Raw genomic sequence first — 23,344 nt, forward strand, 5'->3', positions numbered from 1 at the left:
GTCAAGGACTTATGTGAGCAGGCCTGCTGGCGAGACTGGAGCTGGGTCAGAAGTCAAATGAGAAGAGAGAGACCTGCCAATATCACAGAAGACCCTATATTTACTCTGAGCCTTTTTAAGCACTGCTGGAATTTATACAGTTGTCCTGCAGGCAGCTTTATAAACATTATCAAAGACTGGTAAGAGAGGGGGGATAGCCACAGAATTGGATATCTCATGCTCTATACGATCATATACCTTGCCTAGATGTAGGGATATTTCCCCAACTGCTCTGAAGCAAAAACATCACTAAAGCTAGCAATCACAGGAAAACACAGTGGTGCAGTGGACAGCTTTGTCACCTCACAGCAAGAGGTTCCCAGGTTCAATTCTCAGCTGTGGTGCCTTGTGCAGAATCTGCATGACACCCAGAGTTCACATGGGTTTCCCTCTGGGTGCTCTGGTTTACTCCCACATTCCAAAGACAAGCAGTAGTTTGAAAGGACACTCTAAAACTGGCCATAGTTTTAGTGTGCTTGTAAGTGTGTGGTGTGGAAGAACAACCAAGGCAGGGCTAGTCACCAGATAGCATAAACTTTGGCTCCAGATGACTGTCAGTCACTGTTGAAGTGACAGAACTGAAGACCGCAGGCGAAGAATCCACTTAAAACACCAGTTTATTTCACCTCTAGTGCTTTGGCAACCACTTTCAAGGAGTATAAAACATCACATAACTCACACAGTCTATATACCCTATTACATCTAACAGTTAAACAAGCAGCCTAAACCAATTAATCAATAAACATTAAAAAAATACTTAATACTACTTTCTCATCAGATAAGAAGCCTTCAGTTACATTCCAATAATACTGAAGGTATTATTTATGCTTTGAAATGTCCGTGTAACCTTGTATATATAGGAGAAAGTAAAAGGAAGTTTAAAACTAGACTGCAGGAGCATGTCAGGAATATTATAAATAATAAGGAAGATAGTCCTTTAGCTAAACATTTTATGTTGGCTCACAATTCTAATCCAAATGGGTTACAAGCCACTATCTTAGAACATATTATGAAGGGTGTATTTTCTGATGATTTGTATAAAAATAAGTTGTTATATAAAAAAAGTATTTTCATTTTGAAATATGACACTATTTCCCCAGGGTCTGAATGTGGAATGTAACTGGAGGCTTCTTATCTGATGAGAAAGTAATATTAAGTATTTTTTAATGTTTATTGATTAATTGGTTTAGGCTGCTTGTTTAACTGTTAGATGCATTAGGCAGTAGCGGCTGGTGACTTCAAATCACATGGGGGCTGCAGGAGACAGCTGAATGGGTGGGGTCAAGGGGAAGGGGAGTGGTCAACTAGAAAGGGGAGGAGCTATGCACAAAACCACAAAAACTAACTTTAATTAAATACGCTGCCCTGGGTGGCAAACCATCATTATGAAAGTCCAATCAAGACAAAAATAAGTGTAGAAGAATAAAAATATTTCAATGCATTGGCTGCACGACAGCTTACTTAATATCTAGATGGAAACAAAAGGTTGTGAGGCATGAAAAAATAAATTACTTTTTAAATGCATTACTGGAATGCCAGTCAAAATCAAGTATAAGAAAAACCAGAAGCACTCAACTCAAACCACTTCTCCTTGCACTGTAGTTCTAATTATAATATATTCAGCTTATTAAAGTAATAAGTAACATGCTGAAAGTAGAAATCTCTGTGATGCCCCCACTTGTAAAAATGTTTCTTATCCAAAAAAGACCTGCTGCCTGACAACTTGTTTCATGGGGAAAACATGATCAAAGTAAAAAATGAAAAGCAAACAAGAAACAAGCTCAAGATACATTGCTTAAAGGATTACTGTACAGGTTATGGACCACACATGATTGGCATTCTGTTTAGTTTATGGGTAAAGTCTGTAGAGATGACTGGAAGTCTCCAACAAGTGTAATGAGCTTTTTAAAATAATGGAATCATGTCCTTTAATACCCAAGGCTTATACATTATCTAGTCAAGTATTCTCTGCATGGCAACAACAGAAAGGCTTTCAATGTTGGCAATTCTTTAACAGTATGCTTATTAAAGCTTACTTGCATCTTACGATCTCAGACAAGCTTACCTTATGGTCATTAAAGCATTGCTACTTAAACACAGAGCAACAGGCACTTTGAGTAATAAGCATAAATCTGAGTGATAAGCATAAATCAACAGTACAAAAATATGACAGAAACCAGACCATTCTGCAAAATCAAGGACAGACGAAAAGCCACTGTAGTACTTATGCAGTGTGTCCTCCCCATCCAAGGTAGACACAACTACTCCTTGCCTTGCTTGGACACATCCAGAGTCACTACATGGGGGAGTGGGGTGCAACAAGTATGTCACAATTTGAAATCTCTCTGGCTGACTGTGATGGCCCTGACACATTTGTCATACCTCTCAACCTCAAGAGCAAGAAATCTGGACAAAGCCATACACAGAAGTGGGACAAAGGCCCAAAAATAAGGCCAATTTTTAAATACTACTCTAATAAACTTAGAAAGATAATAGAATAGGTCTTGCGTTAGTATGAATTTTCTGAAGGGTATACAATCTGAAACTCAAATGTCTGTCATTTTCTAACTTCAGTCTTTAGTGATTTGTCACTAATTTGCCAAAACACACAATTTTATGAAAAATGGACCAAAAACGTGATGCAAAAATATAACATAGACACACAATACAGCTGGGAACCTGCCAAAGAAGGGACACTTTAATATTAGTATTGCTACCTTGAGCAGCTGACAAAATAAAAGAATCTACATGCATTTCTAGTAATCTATAACTGATTATTACAGTTATTTCTTAATTGTAAACCCTCCATGTTTGCTTCCAAAATTGCTGTTTTGTGGAGGGATTATTAGGGGAAAGAGCAACATTTTGAGCCAAAAATCGGGGACAGTTGAGAGGTTGGCTATGCTTAATTCTATAAAGCAATTTATTTGCATGTACCTCTCAACCTGTTAATGCAGTAAATCTTAACAAGGCCAAATATATTGGGGGCACATATAAACAGTACTAAAAATTGCTCTTGTATAAAATGAGACAGTTGATAGAACAGCTCTTACTTTAACATGCATTTTTCTGAAGGTTATGAAGTCGGAAACTCATTGTATCATTATTTAGTGACTTAATTCCTAAATGATTTGCCAGAAAACTACAAATTTTATGAAGAACAAACCAAAAATAAGAAGCAAAAATCTATTCATTCTTTGAAAATCTGGACAGTTGGGAGGTATAGTTCAGCTGGGCCTGTCTGAGTTTGCTGCCCTTCCCCCCCTGACAAAATCATGGTTGAATGGAGCCTCTACAGCCATTCCAATGAACCATTACTTGGCTATTTCACTCCATTTACCATAAACACTAATGTGCATACTGCTTTACTTCTATGATGAGTTGGACTTCATTTGAAAGTTTTATTTTGTATTTTACAGCACAAACACAAAGTCATCTACTAAACAAAACAATGCAGTCTCACAATGAAAACTTAGCATTAAAACTTCTCTGCCCTTGAAACTCACATTCATTGAAATAGCATTGAAACCCACATTCAAAGAAAATACATTTTGCCAGTGGCAGATAAAGATTAATTTTGGGCTGTTTTCAAATCATAGGCCCCTTGCATATGAAACATACATGTGCTCTTTGATACACCTTCCTCACTGTACTAAAATTATATTCCTTGTACAATACAGTACAGTTGTTAGAGGGTGTTTTAAATTTGTTTTGAACATTTTTCCAGTAAGCAATGAAACAAAACGTATGCACCCATAATGGCAAAACTGCCCAGTTGAGAACATTTATTATAAAAAAGTCTACTCAGACTTCCACAGTCCACCATTATTAGTAAATATACACAATTCTACAGTCCACCATTATTAGTAAATATGCACAATTCTACAGTCCACCATTATCAGTAAATATGCACAATTCTACAGTCCACCTTTATCAGTAAATATGCACAATTCTACAGTCCATTATCAGTAAATATGCACAATCTCTGAAGTAAAAGTCATCTAAATAATTCCACATTAAAGAAATCTGTAACTAATGAAGAGTTTGCTGCTAGCAATCACCTTTATATTTCATGGTTTCATCGAAAAATAAAGTGTCTGTTGCCCCTCAGGAATAAATTGCCTATATCACATTAAAAATGATAAGCTAGTAATAATATTGCAAGAGGAAATGGATGGCAAACTGATAACAGACTCATAGTTAGTATCTTCACCAAGGAGAACATTCTCAGTACGGCAGCATCCACCCCTTGTGGGAGTAGAACCCACAGCCTTCTGCATCAAAAGCAAGTACACAACCTGTTGTGCTATAGTATTAACAAGGCAAAACACTAAACTTCTGTTCCCCTGCAGCTCTCAGCTCCTTGTAAAATCTATTCAATACTCAACTGCATCTCAACTTCACAGCACAAGAAAACTGGAAAAAGCCAAAATGTATTTGGGGGGGTCAAAAGCCCAAAAACCAGGGACACATTAAACATTGCTTGTATAATCTTAGAAAGTTGCTAGAATAAAATGTTGTGTTACCACCATACATTTTACTGCCAACGTCCCTGAGCAAAACAGTCAGAGTAACATACCACTATGCCAAATCAGCTGCTTTGTAAAAGAGAGGAAGACTGAAACTTAAATGGCTATCATTTAGTGAATTCAGTTCTCACTATAGCTGTCAACCTCTTAGTACAAAACACCTGGACAAACCCAGTAATGAGGGAATACAGCCCTCAAACATATTCAGTGAATTCAGTTCTTGCCATAGCGGTCAACCTTAGCAAAAAAAACCTGGACGAAGCCAATAATGGGGGAATACAGTCCCAAAAATAGGGACAAATTTAAAATATTCATCTTATAAACTTAGAAAATTACTAGAAAAAAAAGGTTGTGTTACTATGTATTCTGAAGAACATGAAGTCTGAAATTCAAATGCCTGTCAATTTTACTGCTGACAGAACAAAAACAATTTTCAGCAGAGACCCACGGATTAATACTGCAGGCACGTCTTTGTAAAATGACAGGGCACCAGAGCAAATCCACACAAACACAGGGAGGAGATGCAGACTCTACACAGAAGCCACCCCAGTCAAGAATCAAACCAGAAAACCTATAGCTGTGAGGCAACAATACTACCACACTGCACTATCAAATATGCAAGGAATTAAACATTTAGAAACCTGAAGTCTGAAATTCAAATGCCTGTCAATTTTATGTTAATCAGGACAGTCTGGCTTGGAACAAAAAAAAAAAACAATTCTCAGCAGAGGCCCAGGAAGAAATAATGCAGACATGTCTTTGTAACATGGGAGGACACAAAAGCAAACCCACACAAACACAGGGAGAAGATACAGACCCCCCCACAAAGAAGGCACCCCAGCCAAGAACCAAACCCAAGAACCTATAGCTGTGAGGCATCAGTGCTACCACTGCACCATCAAATTTCAAGCATTGCAATATTTAAAAACCACAGATATTATGAGGAATAGATCAGAACAAATATGAGGCAAAAATCTGCAATTTTTTTACAAATGGTGGTGGGTAGGGAATTCAGGTCTTTAACACCTGCATACAAGGTACAGGGTTCAAGCCTGAGGTATTCCCTACCACACCACCATAATCACCAGTACATCCCACCTGAGGCATTTTCACACACACACACACACACACACACACACACACACACACACACACACACACACACACACACACACACACACACACACACACACACACACCTGGTCCTGTAGTAAATACAAAACCACACACACTCCATGTCCTGTAGTAAATGCAAAACCACACACACTTACCCGGTCCTGTAGTAAATCCCTGCCCGCAAAACTACCATCTAGTACGTAAATCCCGACAAGACTGCAGCCACCATACATCCAGTAAGTAAATCCGGCGCAAATCCGACCCGGCCCGTCGCGAGATCTTCCCCTGCAGCAAACTCCAATCCAGTCCTTCCCCTGACTGCCGACATTGCAGTCCGACCCCGACGCGTTTCCCCAGCGAGTTCCCAGGCAGTCTATGCAGTTTAAAACTGCATAGACTTGTGGGAGCGCTCCTGTCCATGATTCTCAATCAGGACTGCCGTGTGCATGCTCCATGCACTAGACTGTCTCAGCAGCAGTGCGCATGCGCGAAGTCCAAAATTTTTTTTCGTTTTATTTTTTATTTTATCTGTACTTTCAGGTTGAGGGGGCTGCAGACCGGCAGTCCGATAGCACGGTCCGCCCCTGGTACTAGGGTATATAGTCTGTGCAAGTTAAGTGATGTTTTATACTCCTTCAAGGCGGCTGCCGAAGCGCTAGAGGTGAAATAAACTGGTGTTTTAAGTGGATTCTTCATCTGTGGTCTTCAGTTTTATCTTTTCTGTTTGGTTCGTGCACTGTTGAAGTGACAGCCTGACCCCATGTGCAAAAATGGGAAAAAGAGGATGGATCTGAGGAAAAATGAACACTTGATTTGGTTCTGCATTAACTAGGAAATCACCACTGTCCTCTTCAGATTCCTCCTCATTCACTGAAACCACAGAATGGTCTCACCAAAGCCACATACAGGAACACAACCAGTGGAATTAGCTGTCTGTAGAACACTCCTAGCCAAGGAAACCACATCAGCCTTATAAACAGCTGTAAACTGATCATCTGTATTATGAAGCCCTATTTCTTTTTCTTGTGAACTTTGCTACTAAATAAAATATCTGGGGAAGACAGAATTGTGTCTGGCAAGGGGCCTCTTACCTTGGGCCACTCCTACACCTAAAGGGTTTGGTTCTCACTTACCTGTACAAGGATTGTCTAAACCTCATTCCATAGACACCGGCAAAGCTTCAGTAGAGGGGAAATGAAGCAATAGGTAAAAGATCTCTGGGCTTAGCAGTGGCCTGGACAGAATCACCAACTATAGGCCGAAACATATTTTTATGTGTAACCGGATTTGATGAGAGAGTACTAAACTTAGGCTCCATCAAGTCAACGCAGACAACACCAGCCAGAATAATAAACTGACAGTAATGGATAACGTATCACAATAAGCATGTAAAGTTTCTAATAAGCATGTTTCCCCAAACTAAACTCTGCCAAACGATTCTATCATTACAGGAAAAAAAAAAGTCTGAAATGTGTTCAGAATCAACAGCTTAATTTCAGCTTTCCTAGTGTGAAAACAGAAATCAAGAAAATGGAGATATTTTAAACTGTCTTTTTGTGTAAAATGCAGTTACTAGCTATTAAGTATACAGCCGGGATGCCAGCAAAAAAGAAATTTAGAGAACCTGAAAGAAAATTAACCAGAAAAGGTGAAGAGAAAATACTGTCTGAAAAGAATCCTGTAGCTGTTCAGCAAAAAGCAGTACAAGCTTCAGCTCTAGTACAAGAGATAGCTTCCAGTAAATTACTGGAAAAATTAAATCAAAGGTACTCTGAGACTATTAAAGGAGTATGCAAACAAGTAACATAAAGCTGGAATAAACAGAAGTTGCTTTAACTAGCTATTCAGATGAACTGAAAACTACAAAAATCAGAGACTGAAATGAAGGAAAGGCTGGTGAGTATGAAACTTTATAAGAAGACTGGTTTCAAAAAATGGTAGGGTTTAAACAGCGAGCATAGAGAGAAACATTAAGATTTTTTGCTGTACCAAAGAAACTGGAAGGACCAAACTAACTTTATGAAAGAACAAATAAGCAACTGGACTGGTACTCCACAGCAGGATTTAAATGAAATTGTGCACCTTGTGTATGCTCCAAACTGGCCATGAGGAGGGAGCCAAGACCTGCATTAGTAAAGATGCAGCCATACCAGCAGCAACACATAGCCACGACAGTAAGAAAATCAGTCTACAGGTCACTCAATGCATAGGTAAATGTATGGCATCCAACTCCAAGTAAGTTTTAGTACCACTCTACGTGACCATTATCAGACCTATCATTGAATACAATACCCCCTTTGACATGTATCTAACCAGACACTTTCAACAGTTGGAATGCCCACAAAGGTTTCTCACCAGGAAAATTAAGGGCATAAATATCAAACATTGATCTCCTAAAGGCCAAGTCTCTATATTCAGTCTCCTATAGGCTGCTAGAGAAAATTTTTGCCTGGCTTACAGAGTTTCCTCAGACTCAGCCCAGATGGATCTGCTGCACACGTGCAAAACAAACACCATCAGAAAAAAGAAGTTAAGTACTCTCCATAACGTTCTATGTTTGTAGTCCATCTCGCTCTTCATTCTTACATATGGGATCGGAGCCGATCCTCTGCTCCGACTCTGCCTATTTACAAGCTGGAAGTCTTCTAGTTTGCTCATGGCTAGGTAGGTATCCCATGGTGCACCAGTACAATCCCCAGATCTTGTTTGCTGCTAACTAGGAGAGACAATAACAAATATACAAAAGAAGCCAATACTAAAAGGTCTCCATAAAAAAAAAAATAATATTTTTCTGTCTCCAGGTACTTCCAGGATGGGGGTAGGAGGGTGGGTTCGTAAGAATGAAGAGTGAGATGGACTACAAACATGGAACGTTATTGTGAGTACATAACTTCTTTATGTTCTGTAGTCCTATCTCGCCTTCATTCTTACATATGGGACAGCGTCCCTAGTGCCTTATTCTTGGGTGGCTCAAGGAAAAATACTCCCGAGTACCGTGGAACCAAAAGATGCTCTAACTCTGGAGGTTAAATACAATTTGTAATGAGTAATAAAAGTGTGAGGGATAGCCCACATTGCTGCTGCATAAATATTATCAAGTGGGACCCTGGCTTGAAAGGCTGCAGAGGTAGACTGAGATCTGGTAGAATGAGCCTTGATTTTAAAGGGTAAGGGTCTACCCTCAGAGTTGTAAATGGAAGCTATACAGCTAGAAATACAATTAGAGAGTTTTGCTTTGGAAACTGGTAAGCCTGACCTGGATTCGGAAAAGGAAATAAATAATTGATCTGATTTCCTGATTCCCTTAGTTCAGTGCAAATAAAAATGTAATTGTCTACGGACATCCAGCTGATGAAACCTGTATTCAGATGCATTGGAATGATTTGGAAAGAACACCGGAAGTTCTATGGATTGATTCAAGGTGGCATGGGAACAGACCTTGGGGACAAAGGAAGGATTAGTATGAAGAGACACACTGTCCTTGTGAAAAAAATCAGGTAAGGGGGTTTCACAGACAATGCTTGTAACTCTTCCAAGACAGAAATTTAAAAGGGATGAATGAGAAGGCTCAAAGGGCGGAGCAGTTAATTTGGATAACACAATTTAAATCCCATGACACAACAGGTTCTTGAAAGGGGGGTCTTAACAAGGTGGCACCTTTAAGGAAAGTTTTGCACAGCGTATGTGACATCAGATTTGAATCTTGAAAGCCTAGATGAAAATGTGAAAATACTGCCAATTGAACTCTGATAGTGGCAGCCGCAGATCCCTGGTGAAAAAGCTCAGACAGGAATTCCAAAACCACTGGAATGGAGGCAGTGTAAGGGTCAACATTCATTTTCTCCACCCAGACAGAGAACCTTCTCCATTTACTGGAATATAGTCTCCTGGTAGAAGGTTTATGAGAAGACGTAAGGATATGAGTCACGGAGGGTGAGAAATCGTGAAGCCTGACTAGGGATGGACCTGGAGCAGCCACGCTGTCAAACTGAGGGTGTGTAAGGAGGGGTGAAGCAAACCTGACATGCGAGTCAATAGGTCTGGAACTGGGTCCAGAATCCAAGGATAGTCTAGGAGAAGAGGCCCGAGGAAGGGGAACCAAACCAGACGAGGCCAATAAGAAGCAATGAGGATAAGTTTGCTTCTCAGCCGTTTCACTTTCTGAATAACCTTGGGAATGAGAGGAGAGGGAGGAAAAGCAAAAAGGAGACCCAGGGGCCAATCATGAACAGGTGCGTGTTTCAGCAACTCCCCCGGAGGGGGGATGAGGGAGAAGTAGCTGGTGCATTTGGCATTGATTGGGCTGGCAAAGAGATCGCAGCACGGCTGTCCCCATCTGCGGAAAATCTGTTCCGCTGTTTCCTGTTTCAGAGACCACTCGTGAGGCATCAGGATTGCCAGGCTCTGCTCGTCAGCTATCACGTTGGTTGTCCCCGGAATGTGCGTTGCCACCAGAAAACACTGGGAAGATATCGCCCATTTCCAAACTCGAATGGCCACTCGACAGAGTGGGTAAGATTTGGTTCCGCCCTGTTTGTTGATATACCACACTACCGACATGTTGTCTGAATGTATTGCAATAGTCCCCAGAGGCAGAAGGTCGTGAAGTACTTGCAGCGCCAGGAGCACTGCCCTCATCTCTAGAACGTTGATATGCAGGTGAGCCTCGTGACCTTGCCATGTGCCTTGGACAGTCCTGTCTAGATAATGCCCCCCCACCCCCACCCTATCTGTGAGGCATCCATGGTCACAGTGGCAACAGGCTGGGGAGGAACAAATGAAGTGCCCGTGGTTAACTGACTGAGTAGATGTGATGAGATAATGGCAGGTGCTGAAAAGACCATTGGGACAACAGGAGCCACTGAAGAATCCCCATGTGTAGTCTGGCTAGTGGCACTAGTAATATGGTGGAAGCCATGGTCCCCAGAAGCTGCTGAATATTCTTTGCTTTGACCTTTCATAAGGGGGCGAAGATGCTGAATTTGAAGAACCAGATTCTGCGCCCTTTCTACAAGAAGATGAGCTAACATGTCTACTGTGTCTATCTCTGCACCTATAAAAATCACAGATTGAGTGGGCAAGAAGGCAGATTTTTCCCAATTTATAGAAATTCCCAGCTGGGCACAAAGCTGAATGGTAGCGTCCCTGGTCTGAAGAAGTAGATGCCTCGTGGGGGCAGTCAAGAGCCAGTCGTCCAGATACGAAAACACCTGGAATCCTTAACGTCTCAGGTGAGCTGTCACTATCACCATACACTTAGTGAACACTCTGGGGGCTGTGGTGAGACCAAAGGGCAGAGCACGAAACTGGTAATGACTGGCTCCCAGCCGGAAGCGTAGATGACTCCTCAATGCCCTGTCCATTTTTATGTGGTAGTAGGCGTCTTGGAGATCTATTGAGCACATCCAATTGTTTTTCCCTAATAAAGGGAGTACAGACTGCAGTGTCACCATCCAAAACTTGTCCTTCTTTACTGATTTGTTTAATCTGCTAAGGTCAGAGATGGGCCTCCAGTCCCCTGTATGTTTTGGCACTAAAAAGAATCTGGAGTAAGTTCCGGATCCTATTTGGTCTACTGGGACAGTTTGGATGACTCATTTTGACAGCAACTTTTTGACCTCCACAGTTGCCTGATCCCTGGGATTGGGTGGAACATCCGGGGTCTTTTTGGGAACAAAGGGTGGAAGAGAAAAGGGTATGACATAACCTCTGATAATAATTCTTTGTACCCACTTGTCTTGAGTGATACCCAGCCAAGCTTCTGGATACAAAGAAATGTGACCCCCGACCGGCCCCAGAGAAGCAGTCGGGCCCCACATCAGGAGCGTTGGTAAGGCCGGCCCCGAAAGGAATCGTGACCTCCCTGGTTTGGCGGAACGCCCCTGCCTCTAGGGCGATGTCTACCATTTCCTCCTCCTCCTCTGAAGGAGCAATGACCATGCACATCCTGGAAAAACCTCTGGGACGTCCTGAACCACATTTTGCCGCCCCTCTGACCCTTAGAATATGGTCTAGAGGAAACAGTAAAATGTACTCCCATGGCATAGAGTGTTTTTCCTTCTTGCTCACACTGGGTGATAGTGTCCTTTACCTTGGATCCAAACAATGAGGAACCGTTGAAGGGGGTGTTGGTAAAGGTAGACTTGAACGGTTCCACAAAGTTACACAAACGCATCTAGGAATGAAGCCTTAGGGAAATTCCTGAACCCACTGCTCTACTCGCTCCATCGGCTGCATACGAAAGAAGCTGCATGGACGAGTTGATGATAGAGTTCAAGGTGGACAACTGGGTAAACACCTTGTCAGGGACTCCCTCAGTACATGTACCTTGTAGAGAATCTCCCAATTCTTTATGGAGAGCTCTCTGAAGCCTCACGAAGTGAGTCAGGTAGTTCATCGATCTAAGGGTAAATGCCGCTGAAGAGAAGATCTACTTCCCGTATCTGTCCATTGTTTGAGACTCCTTATTCGGGGGGGATGGACAGAAGAAGAAGTCTCAGCTAACTCCTTCTTAGTGGCCACTGCCACCACCATGGCATCTACGGGAACACCTCTAGACAAAAAAATCCTTTTCTAGGGGTGCAGAAAAAAACTTATTCGGTCTCCTGGGGACTGGCTTCACGGCATCAGGAGTATCTCACACCTTTCGACTAACTAGCTCCATAAGTTCGCCAAAGGGTGGAAACACCCAAGAAGCTGAAGGTTGAGACCCAAAAGCCTTCATGTACACTAACTCCTCATCAGAAGGGGTGACAGTGGGCCAGCCACACCACTGTTTAAGGATTCCCAGGATGTCTACAAAGGAGACATAATCAGATTACGACTTGTGGGACCCTTCTGACTCCTCGAGGTCAGTGTCATAGGTCAAAGACTCATCCTGGGAGTCTACATGCTTCCTCTTACATGTCCTCTTCCATGGCAGCTCCTCAGAAGGATATCTCAGGGAGGACTCGGAAGAGTGGGGGCCACCGGCCGGTGGCTCCTGAGGCTGAGAGTCTCTGCTGTTCACGGAGAGAGTAGGAGCTGAGACAGAAGTAGGTGCCTTAGGGGGAAGAGTGTTGCTATCCCTGGTAGGAGCTGAAGATCGGGACAGCACACTCCTCATCATCTCGAATGCCAACCTCTCCAGCTTTGAAGACCTCCCTGACTCCAAAGAGACCGAGGATGCAGTCAGTGCCAGAGCCATCGGCTCAGAGATAGACGTAGGATCCAAACTCACCCTTGCCGACGCACCGAGAGGAAGACTCGGAACCAAAGAGATTTGGTTCCAGGCATCCCTGTCGGGGCCGACCAGGTTGCTTCGGCTCCTAGGCACTATGGACGGCACCGAGAATGTCGGAGCAGAACTCTGCTCCAAAAAATCCACAGGGGGAGCTAGAGCCAAGGGTTCCACCAATGGTACCAAACTCTCCAGCTCCGAAAGATCAGCATGGCTCGGAGGAGGAATGACCAAAGGGGGCTTAACGGACTCAAGTGGCTCCAGAACCGACTGGGCCGGAGCCAACAATAAGTTAGCTAAAGCAGATGACTCCAAAAGTCTCAGCACTACCCTCTCCACATCTTCTTCCGATAAACTCCTGGAAGACCTAGAGGACAGAGTAGTAGAGCAGGATCTCTGCAGTATTGGAGACTTCAATATAGGGGAGACCGGTAGAGGATCCATACACTTGCTCCGAGACATACTCTCAGTGGTTGGCTTCGAGCTACTTGGGGCCGGCCTTGTAATCACAGTACTGCTCTCAATCGGCACCAAGCTCTGTGGAGCCAATGAGACAGTGGACTTGTCCGATTTAGTAATTTTAAGAGGTGGCTCTGAGACACCAGCCAGTGTCAGGGAGGGCCTCTTAGAAGACTTGGACTTCTTTTTAGATCCATGAGATCTAGAAGAGGAGGAAGAGCTAGCCAGATATTCCTCAAAGAAAGGTTTAAGACCACCTTTTAGAAGGAGCTTATTTTTTCTTTCTTGCAACACCCTAACACTGAAAGAGTGGCAAAATAAGCAAGTTTCCTGTAAATGGATGGCCCTCAAACAGTAAATGCAGTTACTGTGGCCATCTGTTATGGACATATTCTATGAGCATTTAATACATTAAAGCCAGATGGCTTATGGTCCTTACTTTCTTTAGACATTCTCACAGAGATGAACACACACACACACACACACACACACACACACACACACACACACACACACACACACACACACAGAAAAGGGGAGAGGACTAGGTCCTCTAATTTAAATGGGCCTAGTCCTGCAGGAAAGAGAAAGACACCACAAGGATTAGGTCCTCTAACTTAAATGGGCCTAGCCTGAGCAGGAAAGGAAACGGAAAAACTAGGTCTTATAACTAAAACAGACCTAGTGAAAGCTACAATAAGCAGAGAAGTAACACACTCAAACAGGAATAAAGTGTAAACTATCAAAATACTCAACAAGAAAATAGAACCTTGTTCTGTTAACAACACTAACCAATGTAGCAAGTAGGAATCCACAAAAATCCCAGACTTATGACTAGGGAAATAAAACAGAACCTCATTCTGTTAATAACGGTAACAATTTAGCAAGCGAGAATCTGCAAAAAAAACTTTGACTTATGACTAATAACAACACACAGTCTAAATGAGTGCAAAGGCGCCTACAAATACTAACTATTAATAAACACGAAAAAGAGCACACAGGATACCAATACTATGAGGCCAAAAGGCCAATGTACCAAGAGATTGCACACAAATGGCACAATTATAAAGACTAACTATTCTAAATTGCAACTACACTATATATGACTAATCAATGATATAACAGTTTTGACTAAAACAGTCAAAAAAATTTCAAATAAATTTTGAATAAATGCAGAACTTAGTCAGAGCCAAAGAGAAGCACAACCGAGCTAGTCAACGTGGCAAACAAGATCAGGGGATTGTACTGCTGCACCATGGGATACCTACCTCGCCAAGAGCCAACTAGAAGACTTCCAGCTTGTAAACAGGCCGAGTTGGTGCAAATGATTGGCTCCGATCCCATATGTAAGAATGAAGGCGAGATTGGCTCCGATCCCATATGTAAGAATGAAGGCGAGATAGGACTACAGAACATCACTAGTTCCAGGGATCTGAACTTTGCCTGTGACAAACAGAACATGCTGGCGAGACAGATACATGTCCAAAGGATCCTCATACTAAGGAATAGGCTCCCCATCCATTCAAAGCAGAAATCTTCTCTGATCCTATTCAAAACAAAACCTTGACAATTGGATGGGAAATCAAAGTTATCTCTGGTCTAGCCCCCATGTCCCTTAAGGGCACAAGGGGTCGATAAGAAAAGTATTACCCTAACTAACATCTCCCTATGAATCCTTAGTTACCTCTTACTAACATGCCCCCCCCATACAAATGCCCATGATATTCAGGATCTAAATGGTTTGGGGTGCACAGTTAGGCTTATAAGAGTACTAGTGGTAGTTAGCTTAGTAACAACATATGAAACTATAGAAAGTTGATTCTGACAAAATTGTGGCAAAAGGGAAAAGTACTACAAATTGGAGACAGCAGATTGTTTGCAGAAATTATTCAATGCACACCAGACAGAAGAGAAGCAAATTTATCCCAGTAATCGAGGAATGTCGAGAGGCAGGCACGAGATACAAACTGATGGACCTAACCGTCTTCATTATATTTTTTTCCCTGGAGGACCACTGACCTTTTTTAATGCAGAACAAGCTAAAGATTAAATACAATGTTTATCCAACAAAAAGTGAAGAAGCAAACAAAAGGGGACTTGGCTTCTCATCCTTCTGATGGTACGGCTCATACAGAGACATTGCCAGTAAAACATTTTCCAATGTTCCAAAGGATAATGTTTGAGACACAGAAAAAAAGCACAGTAGTTGACTAGAAGAATCAGGAGGACCTTGGACCTGAATTAAAGTGTGGTGTTGGGAGATGGAGATGAACAGGAAGACCAGCAACATTGAAATTATTGAACTAACAGGAAACTATAAAGCATCAAATACATTTGTGAAATATGGCTTTGAAAGAAAAAATGGCTGAGTATGACTGGACCTTTGCTGACTTTGCTAAACTTGCGGGTGTACTGTGAATATATACCCCAGTTTGTGTCATTAATGTTTGGAAGGACACAAGAAGGGAAAGAATGGAAACTGCAAATAAAACAATTATTGTTCATATTACTATTTCTATAAAGCAATCCATGATATAAGTGCATGTTATACCAAACAAACAGTTTTGCATAGTGTGTAGTCAAGGTGTATTGAAACTGTGTGGGGAAAAGTAATTTCCATGACCATTACATGGGTTAAAGGTAGTAAAGAAAAGAAGTTTTTTTTTTTTTTTAGTTTTAAGAAATATATGTTTTAAAAAAAATGGGAGTAGAAAGGCTCGTCAAAGGCAAGTTTACTGTGAATATGTTGTAATCTTGGGCTGCTAGGGTGGGAGTGGCGTGTAAAAGTATTTGGTTTATATTACATGTAAAAGTAAAATATTTTCTTTTATTAAAAAAGACAAAATGAAGGAAGGCATAGACAATGCCATGTTTCATACATCTACAAAGATATTGGCTTTTACTTTCCATTAGCAAATGTTTAGTGGGAGTCGAGAAGTCTGCAGCTGAAGACATTTGTACCTTCTGTTCTGAGCGAAATTGACAAAGATTCATTGCAGACTACTTTTATAAGAAGACAAGCTGTTTGCAGGTGCAAGCAAGTGTTTTTTTCCTTTCTCTGTCCTTACTGCAATGACCTGATCCTCCGTACCCAATGTTTAAGCTGGGTCTACCAGCTACGCTCCCACTACCTGGACTTGCTCCGCATTTGCTGGGGCTGGTTGCGGATCCTTAATACATCCTGTGGGGGGACTGGTTCATCTGTGCTTCTGTCCGGGGGATTTTTTTTTTTTATGACCTACTGACTCCATTACCCCACTCCACCCCAAGCTCATTAACTATGGCTGAAGGCAACTCCACTCTTTGGACCATGCCTCACCTTAGACAGTATATCAATGAATGTTCTCAACCTGGGACAGGCATGCCCAACCTTTCCCTACCACTCAGTCAGTTGCCTGAGCTGCTAATCGAACCTGGGATGGCTGGGCCATAGTCACAACCTTATCCCTCTATGCCACCAGAGCGGCTGTTGTACCAATTAACTGAGAGTTCTAAGCATTCTTTGCTGATGGAAATGCAAAATTTTAAAGATAAAATGGCAAACAATTCAGTGTAAAATAAAGTTTGAAATTATTGGGAAGTATATCAGAGATAACAGCCGCCCTAGCAACCTTACTATTTTAATGCATTTAAAAGAACAGTGCACAATTTAGTTTTAAAGATGGCTAGTACACTTTTTCCTAGGGCTAAAAGTTAATGTTTTCGGAAACCACGCAAGATGTTTTTCCACATATGAGAGGAGAATACAAATAAGAAAAGAACAGACAGCAATTAGTGTAAGTGTGAACCACAGGCTGTAGCATGCACTTTAGCATGGGCAACCTTAATTTTAGGTTAGGTAATGCCTATGGATGCAGCTGTCGATTTGGGGCAAGTGTTCCTATCTGGAAGGTTAAACTTCATTTTTTGAAGATGCTCATAGATTGTGCGCTTGTTCAAAGTTAATAGGGGATGCAGGTATTGTGAAAATGTGTTAATTTTTTTTCAGGGCTGTCATAAAAATAAAACATCTTGAAGAATGTGACAGATTCAAAAAGAGATGGGAAATAACTATAAAAGATCATCCTGCCAGACATTAGGGTCTGCGTGTAACACAAAAGTTGAGGTACACATACAAAAATGAAAAAGTACTGAATTATATTAAAAAATGCATAGTGCAAATTGCAATGATGCAGAAGGCACATCTGGAAAGAAGTGAGCATGTGCATATTACAAAAAGGATTTCAGAAGGGATATTCAGAAGAATATCAGGGACAAAGGAAATGGTGAGCAATTGCTAGATGGGTTCCAACAGTGGTAGAAAAGGGGAAAAAAGAATGGTAGACCTGTAGTAGTAAGGGGCTACTGGCAATAGAAGAGGATTATGCTGGCTGTATTTACATTCCACCAAAAACTGTTGTTACACAGCTTAAGAAACTTTCTGGAGAAATAAATCAGCTTTCAGTAGGGAATATTACTTATAGGTGGGGAATAGAATTTCATTTACAATAGTGAAGTTATATCGGGGACCTAGAAGGGAAAATATAATAAAAGAACATGGATTTAAGATATTTATGACAATATTTGTTATGGAAGATGTGAATTCAGTTGTAGAAACTCGAGACAGAATTCACATATTATCCCCCGAGGTACAACAACTGTGATGGACTAAACAGAAATTGTATTTCATGGGAACATCTGCATTTAAAGTTTCAACACATTTTCAATAACTATTTAAAGAATGTGTGGTAGAACATATTTAAGAGTTATTAGGGAAGATAGAAATATATTCAAAAAGTTACGGCTAGGAGTGGGATAAACAGAAAATGGTGTATAAAAACAGAGCAGAAACAAAAAGAGAAATATATGGTTAACAGGTAATGGGAATTTCTTAAAGTGGCTGACAGCAGTTAAAATACTGCAAAATAAAGGAAACTCACAAAACAAGCACAAATTAAGAGTACTAAACAAAAATGGGAGTATCTGGACAATATTATGCATGAGTTTAGAAAGACTGCTGTTAAGTAACTATTTCTGGTAATAACTCAAGAGCAAAAAAAAAACTTAGCACAATGGTTTAGGAACAGAAAGTAGAAAGGGTAGTAACCAAAAAAGAAAAACAACTAGTGATACTATAGAGGCAAATAAGAGGAATCATGGAAGTTTTGTGAAAATGGTATAGAGCAGAGAAATGTGGAAATCATGAAAGAGCACAACTGGAAATATTTATGGAAGACTTAATTATGCCAAGGTTACAGGTAGATGAAGTTCAAAAACTAATAGTTAAGATAGGAGGGGATAAGATAAAATGGTGATGTCTGATGAATCTTCAGGAAAGTCTCCTGGAACAGATGGCATTCTTGTGAAAGTCTTGAAGTCAGGAGAGAAGAAGCTCTTTAAGATTTTATTTAACAGCATTTTATAAGGAGGGGAAGCACCAATATCTTGGAATAAAGCTGTGTTGGCTGTATTACCTACAGATAGTAAAGATCCACCTTCATGTAGACCCATTTCAATTTTAAACAATGATCATAAAATGCTTATGTCTATACTAGCTAAAAGAATGGCAAAGGTGTCGCCAGAATTGATAGTATGGATCAGTGTGGTTTTGTAGAAGGGAGACAAACATTTGACACTAAATGAACAATGATGATCCAGAGGGAAGCAAAATATAAAAAACACCAATGTTATTGGTGGGTCTTGAAGAGAAAGCTGGGATTCTACAATTAGGTCAAAGGAAACATTTGCATTCCCTGAAACACTAATAAGGTTAATTAGGAGGATATATGAAGGATCAGATGCAACAATTAAAATGGGAGGGTTCCTCTCTGATTTGTGTTTGAAGAGAGGAAAGAACCACTGGCAAAATAAGGGACTCAAATGTGAGGATATGATTGGTATGATAATCAAGAAAAATTGGCTTTATTTGCAGATGACATTTTTTTACAGATAAATCCAGAAAATGACATTTCAGTGTCTTTGAGATATAAAATTAATGAAGATAAAACAAAAGCTGTAACCATAAATTATGTACAGATATATGAATTAGTGCATTGGGAATGTAATAAGTTAGCATATTTATGAGGACACAATAAGAAGTTTTTAGGAGTATGGACAAAACAAAATGGAAGCCATCATTTATCAATATGATAGTAAGATACAAGCAGTGAAAGTTTTTTAGCATATTTAGTTTTATATTCGATGTCAGGCATATTTTTCAACCAGAGGAGAAACTGTGGAGTTTACCTGGGAGGGCAAAGAGGGCAAGAGTTACGTGGGATAAGCTCATCCTTCCAATAGAAAAAAGGTGGTATACAAGTACATGATTTGAAGGGATATTTTACAGCTATACAGTTAAGGCTCATACACTTAATGCAAGCAGAAGGTTATAATTCAAAACGGAAAGAGATGAAGTGGGGTTTGGGGGGGTCAAGATATAAAGAGGAGTGGGATTTTGGATGCAGATCAGCAAGGACAGTAACGACCAGACAGAACACTACATTTACAAAGTAGCAGAAAGTATTTTAAGAACTAAACCAACATAAGAATAAGAAAAGGAGATTTTGCCAATAGGGATGATTGCAGGCAGGGGTACAGAAATTACGTAAGAGGGGGCTGAAATTTACTGGAGAAAGCTGGTAAAGGAACCAAGAAATTGGGAGCAAGTAACTGAAGTGGGAAGGGTAAAAGAGTGGGATGAGGCTAAGGAAACTTGCTGGCTAGAGAATGCCTTCACTTTCCGGTATTAATATTAGAGCATAGGATTTCTCTATCCCTTTCTCTTTGTATAATTGAAAGAGCTGGTCTGGTAGAGTTTTATTTGAATCTAGAACAGAAGCTGCTGTTAAAAAGGGATAATTAGTAAAGCATATGAAATAATGCATGATAACTTTAAAAATCAATCAGAGGAAGTTAGATAAGATTGGGAAAAGAGACTGGAAAAGCAATTTAAACAAGAACAATGGGAGGACATGTATATGACTCCCAAGTATGCAACAAAGTCCAGAAGGTTTAGGATCCTTGCCTGAAAATGTTTGCATACGTATTTTTACACCCCAAGCAGACTTCACAGAATTCTTCCTCAGTTAAGTAGCAAATGTTGGAAGTGTGATGGGGAAGAAAGGGTAACTGGGAACATATGTTTAGGGAGTACAACTTGGCAGGTTTTAAAAATTCCCTATAGGGTACTCTGTCATAAATACTGGGTGATCAAATGGCTGTAACTAAGGAAACAATTCTTTTGAGATGGAACACAGAATCTGAATTGCCTAGACATAGGGTCGGATTCAATAAAGCCTAAACTAAGTGTACACTATGCATACACGATATGTATTCAATAAAATTCTTATCACATTTTTTGTGCTTTCTAGTCACTCAGAAAGAGAAGTGTACATGCAGTCTACACTTTGTGGTAACCTGTATGAATCCCTGTCAATATTTAAAGCTGCAAGAATATCAGAAGGTAAACTACAATTAGGAGGAAGAAGGTGTGTGTTAAGTCTGTGTTGCCAATTCACTCAGAACAGTGTGCATTTAGTGTAGGTTTTACTGAATCTGACCCATAGTAAGGTCTTAAGTTTAATTCTGTTGGGTGTCAAAAAAGCAGTTACTAAAAATGGAAATCAAAGTATAAACCAACTGTATTTGGAGTACTGAATTTTATAAAAGAGAGAAAAGAACTGGAAGAGGGATCTTTAGAAAAAGGAATGAGCAAATTACACAGATCTTAATGAAAATTGTGGCAATAATACATGCAAAACAATGTTCAGGAGGTGAAGGCAGAGTGAAGTTTAAAGGAAGGCAGGAATTTAGCAATTTATGTAATGCTGGACATGACTGTTACAAAGAAAAGATATGTGATAGACAATGTATGTAAATGGAAAAATGTTAATATGGTTTTCTTTTCTAGTAATGTATGTTTGCCTGTGTTTTAAGTTACAACTTAATAAAAAAGGGTTAAACTTTACAACACACAAACGTTAAAGAATTTCCAGTACACAAGAGTCAAGACATCAAAGCAATGTTCTAAAACAGTATAAAAATAAGCTCTTCACACTTTAACCACATTTAACTGCCATTAAAATAACGTTTAACAGCAATCTAACCTACATGTTGTTGTTAGAGACGGCAAAACTTCCACAGTACAATCAAATAACTCCATTTGCAGAAAAAGGTAGGTGCAGTGGTGCAGCGGTTAATGTTGTTGCCTCAGAGCAAGAGGTTCTCCAGTTCGATTCTCATCTGGGGTGCCTACTGTGCGGAGTATGCATTTCCTCCCTCCGTTCACATGGGCTTCCTTCTGGTACTCTGGTTTCCTCCCAGATTACAAAGACATGCATCTCAAGCATTTCTCCTCAGGCTTCTGGTGAAAATAGGCTCTGTCCTAGTTGGACTTTCCCAGTCAACAAATGTTAAATAAACAAAATCACATTCTAAATGTTAAGAACACAGCAGAATCCTACGATTAGTAAATAATGTACAAATGCTGAAAAAATCCAAGTTCTGCAGCATTTTCCTGTCAAAAGATGAAAATAAAGCAAAGCAACAGCAGTAAAGAGACAAGTGATTAATTTGCAGTTCTGACTGTAACAGATAGCCCCTGGTGTCTAACAGCACACATACAAAATGCACATTGACAGAAATTCAGAAAGTTTCCTCAGAAACAGTGAAAACAAAGACGCAAAGTCTAATAAAGACTACTGTATGTGGAAATTCCCACATGAATTACTGTAAACACAAACAGAAATAAAATATTAAAATTATTATTTTAAACAAAAATAAATAATAATGCAATAATAAAATGTGAGGCAGGGAGTTCTCAAGTGAGGCTTATCTGAGAAGCAAGCTGTAAAATCAGTACTGAATCATGTCAAGACGAGGACTTTATTTGGATGGCTGAAAAAGAATGAACACTTACTTCCTATGACAGCTGAAGGCTTCCCTCTTAGGATATGCTCAGCCAATAAACAATCACAAGAAGAGAGGAGAAGAGTCCGAGTTTTTGAAAGCAGGCCAGTACTGGGTTACCTTGGCAAATAACCCAAAATGACAATGACTCAGTGGGAATAACTATCATCTGAAGTAATTACTAAAAAGTTATTGCATCTACAAACTTAAATTTGCATATCTACAGAATCCAATACACCTCACCTTTTATCTCATCAAATAATCTATATTGACAAAACAGTATAAAAAGAGGGGTTCAAATGGAGATATTAAAAGTCAGCAAGCAAAGGAGAGTAGTAGTGCTGAAACTGAATTCATCAAGTGTTGGTGAGTATCTTCACAAGGTGGACCCTGTTTTTACAAAATTTCACCAAGGCGACATTGATATACAGACTGTATTTATATAGCTTATATCATGGACAGAAGTAGGTTAAAAACTAAAAAAGATAGCTGGGTGCACAAGACCCAGGATAAAAAAGTGCCCAATCCTGGTATGCGCACTGCTGCCAGGACTGGAAAAGATGACAGGGTAGAATCCTCAAAATACGGAAATTTTCCTACAATGGGGCCAGGCCGAGGGGAAGGATGGCCCCCCTGCTGTAGAAGGAAGTAGCAGTCCACAAAAACTGATAGGCCAAAGAAGAGCCATAAAGACGATAAAGTGGACTAGTGAGGATAATACAAATTATACAAAATGAGTAAGAGAGAAATTAGAGGAAAGAAAAATACTTCTGCAAGAAAAACTGTCAGAAGCTTCAAATGTAAATTTGTGTTCAATGATGCAACAGATCTGTGAAAAACAATATATAGATCAAGAAACTTTGACCTATTTGGAAAAAGCATCTGAGGAAGTGTGAAAATATAAACAAAAACAACAGACTTTTGAAAAGTATAAAAAAGAAATATGGACATGGGAAAGAAAGAGATTTGATATGGTGCAATATTTATGCAAAGGAGAATGCCAAAGTAATCAATGTGAATAAGGAAGGAAGCCCTAAAGATATTCAAAGAGAAATACAGGCAAAGGCATCCAGATAGGGAAAATTTCACAATAAAA

The sequence above is a fragment of the Protopterus annectens genome, chromosome 7.part0 (assembly GCF_019279795.1).
Source record: "Protopterus annectens isolate FY-2018-M chromosome 7.part0, PAN1.0, whole genome shotgun sequence".
Lineage (NCBI taxonomy): Eukaryota > Metazoa > Chordata > Ceratodontiformes > Protopteridae > Protopterus > Protopterus annectens.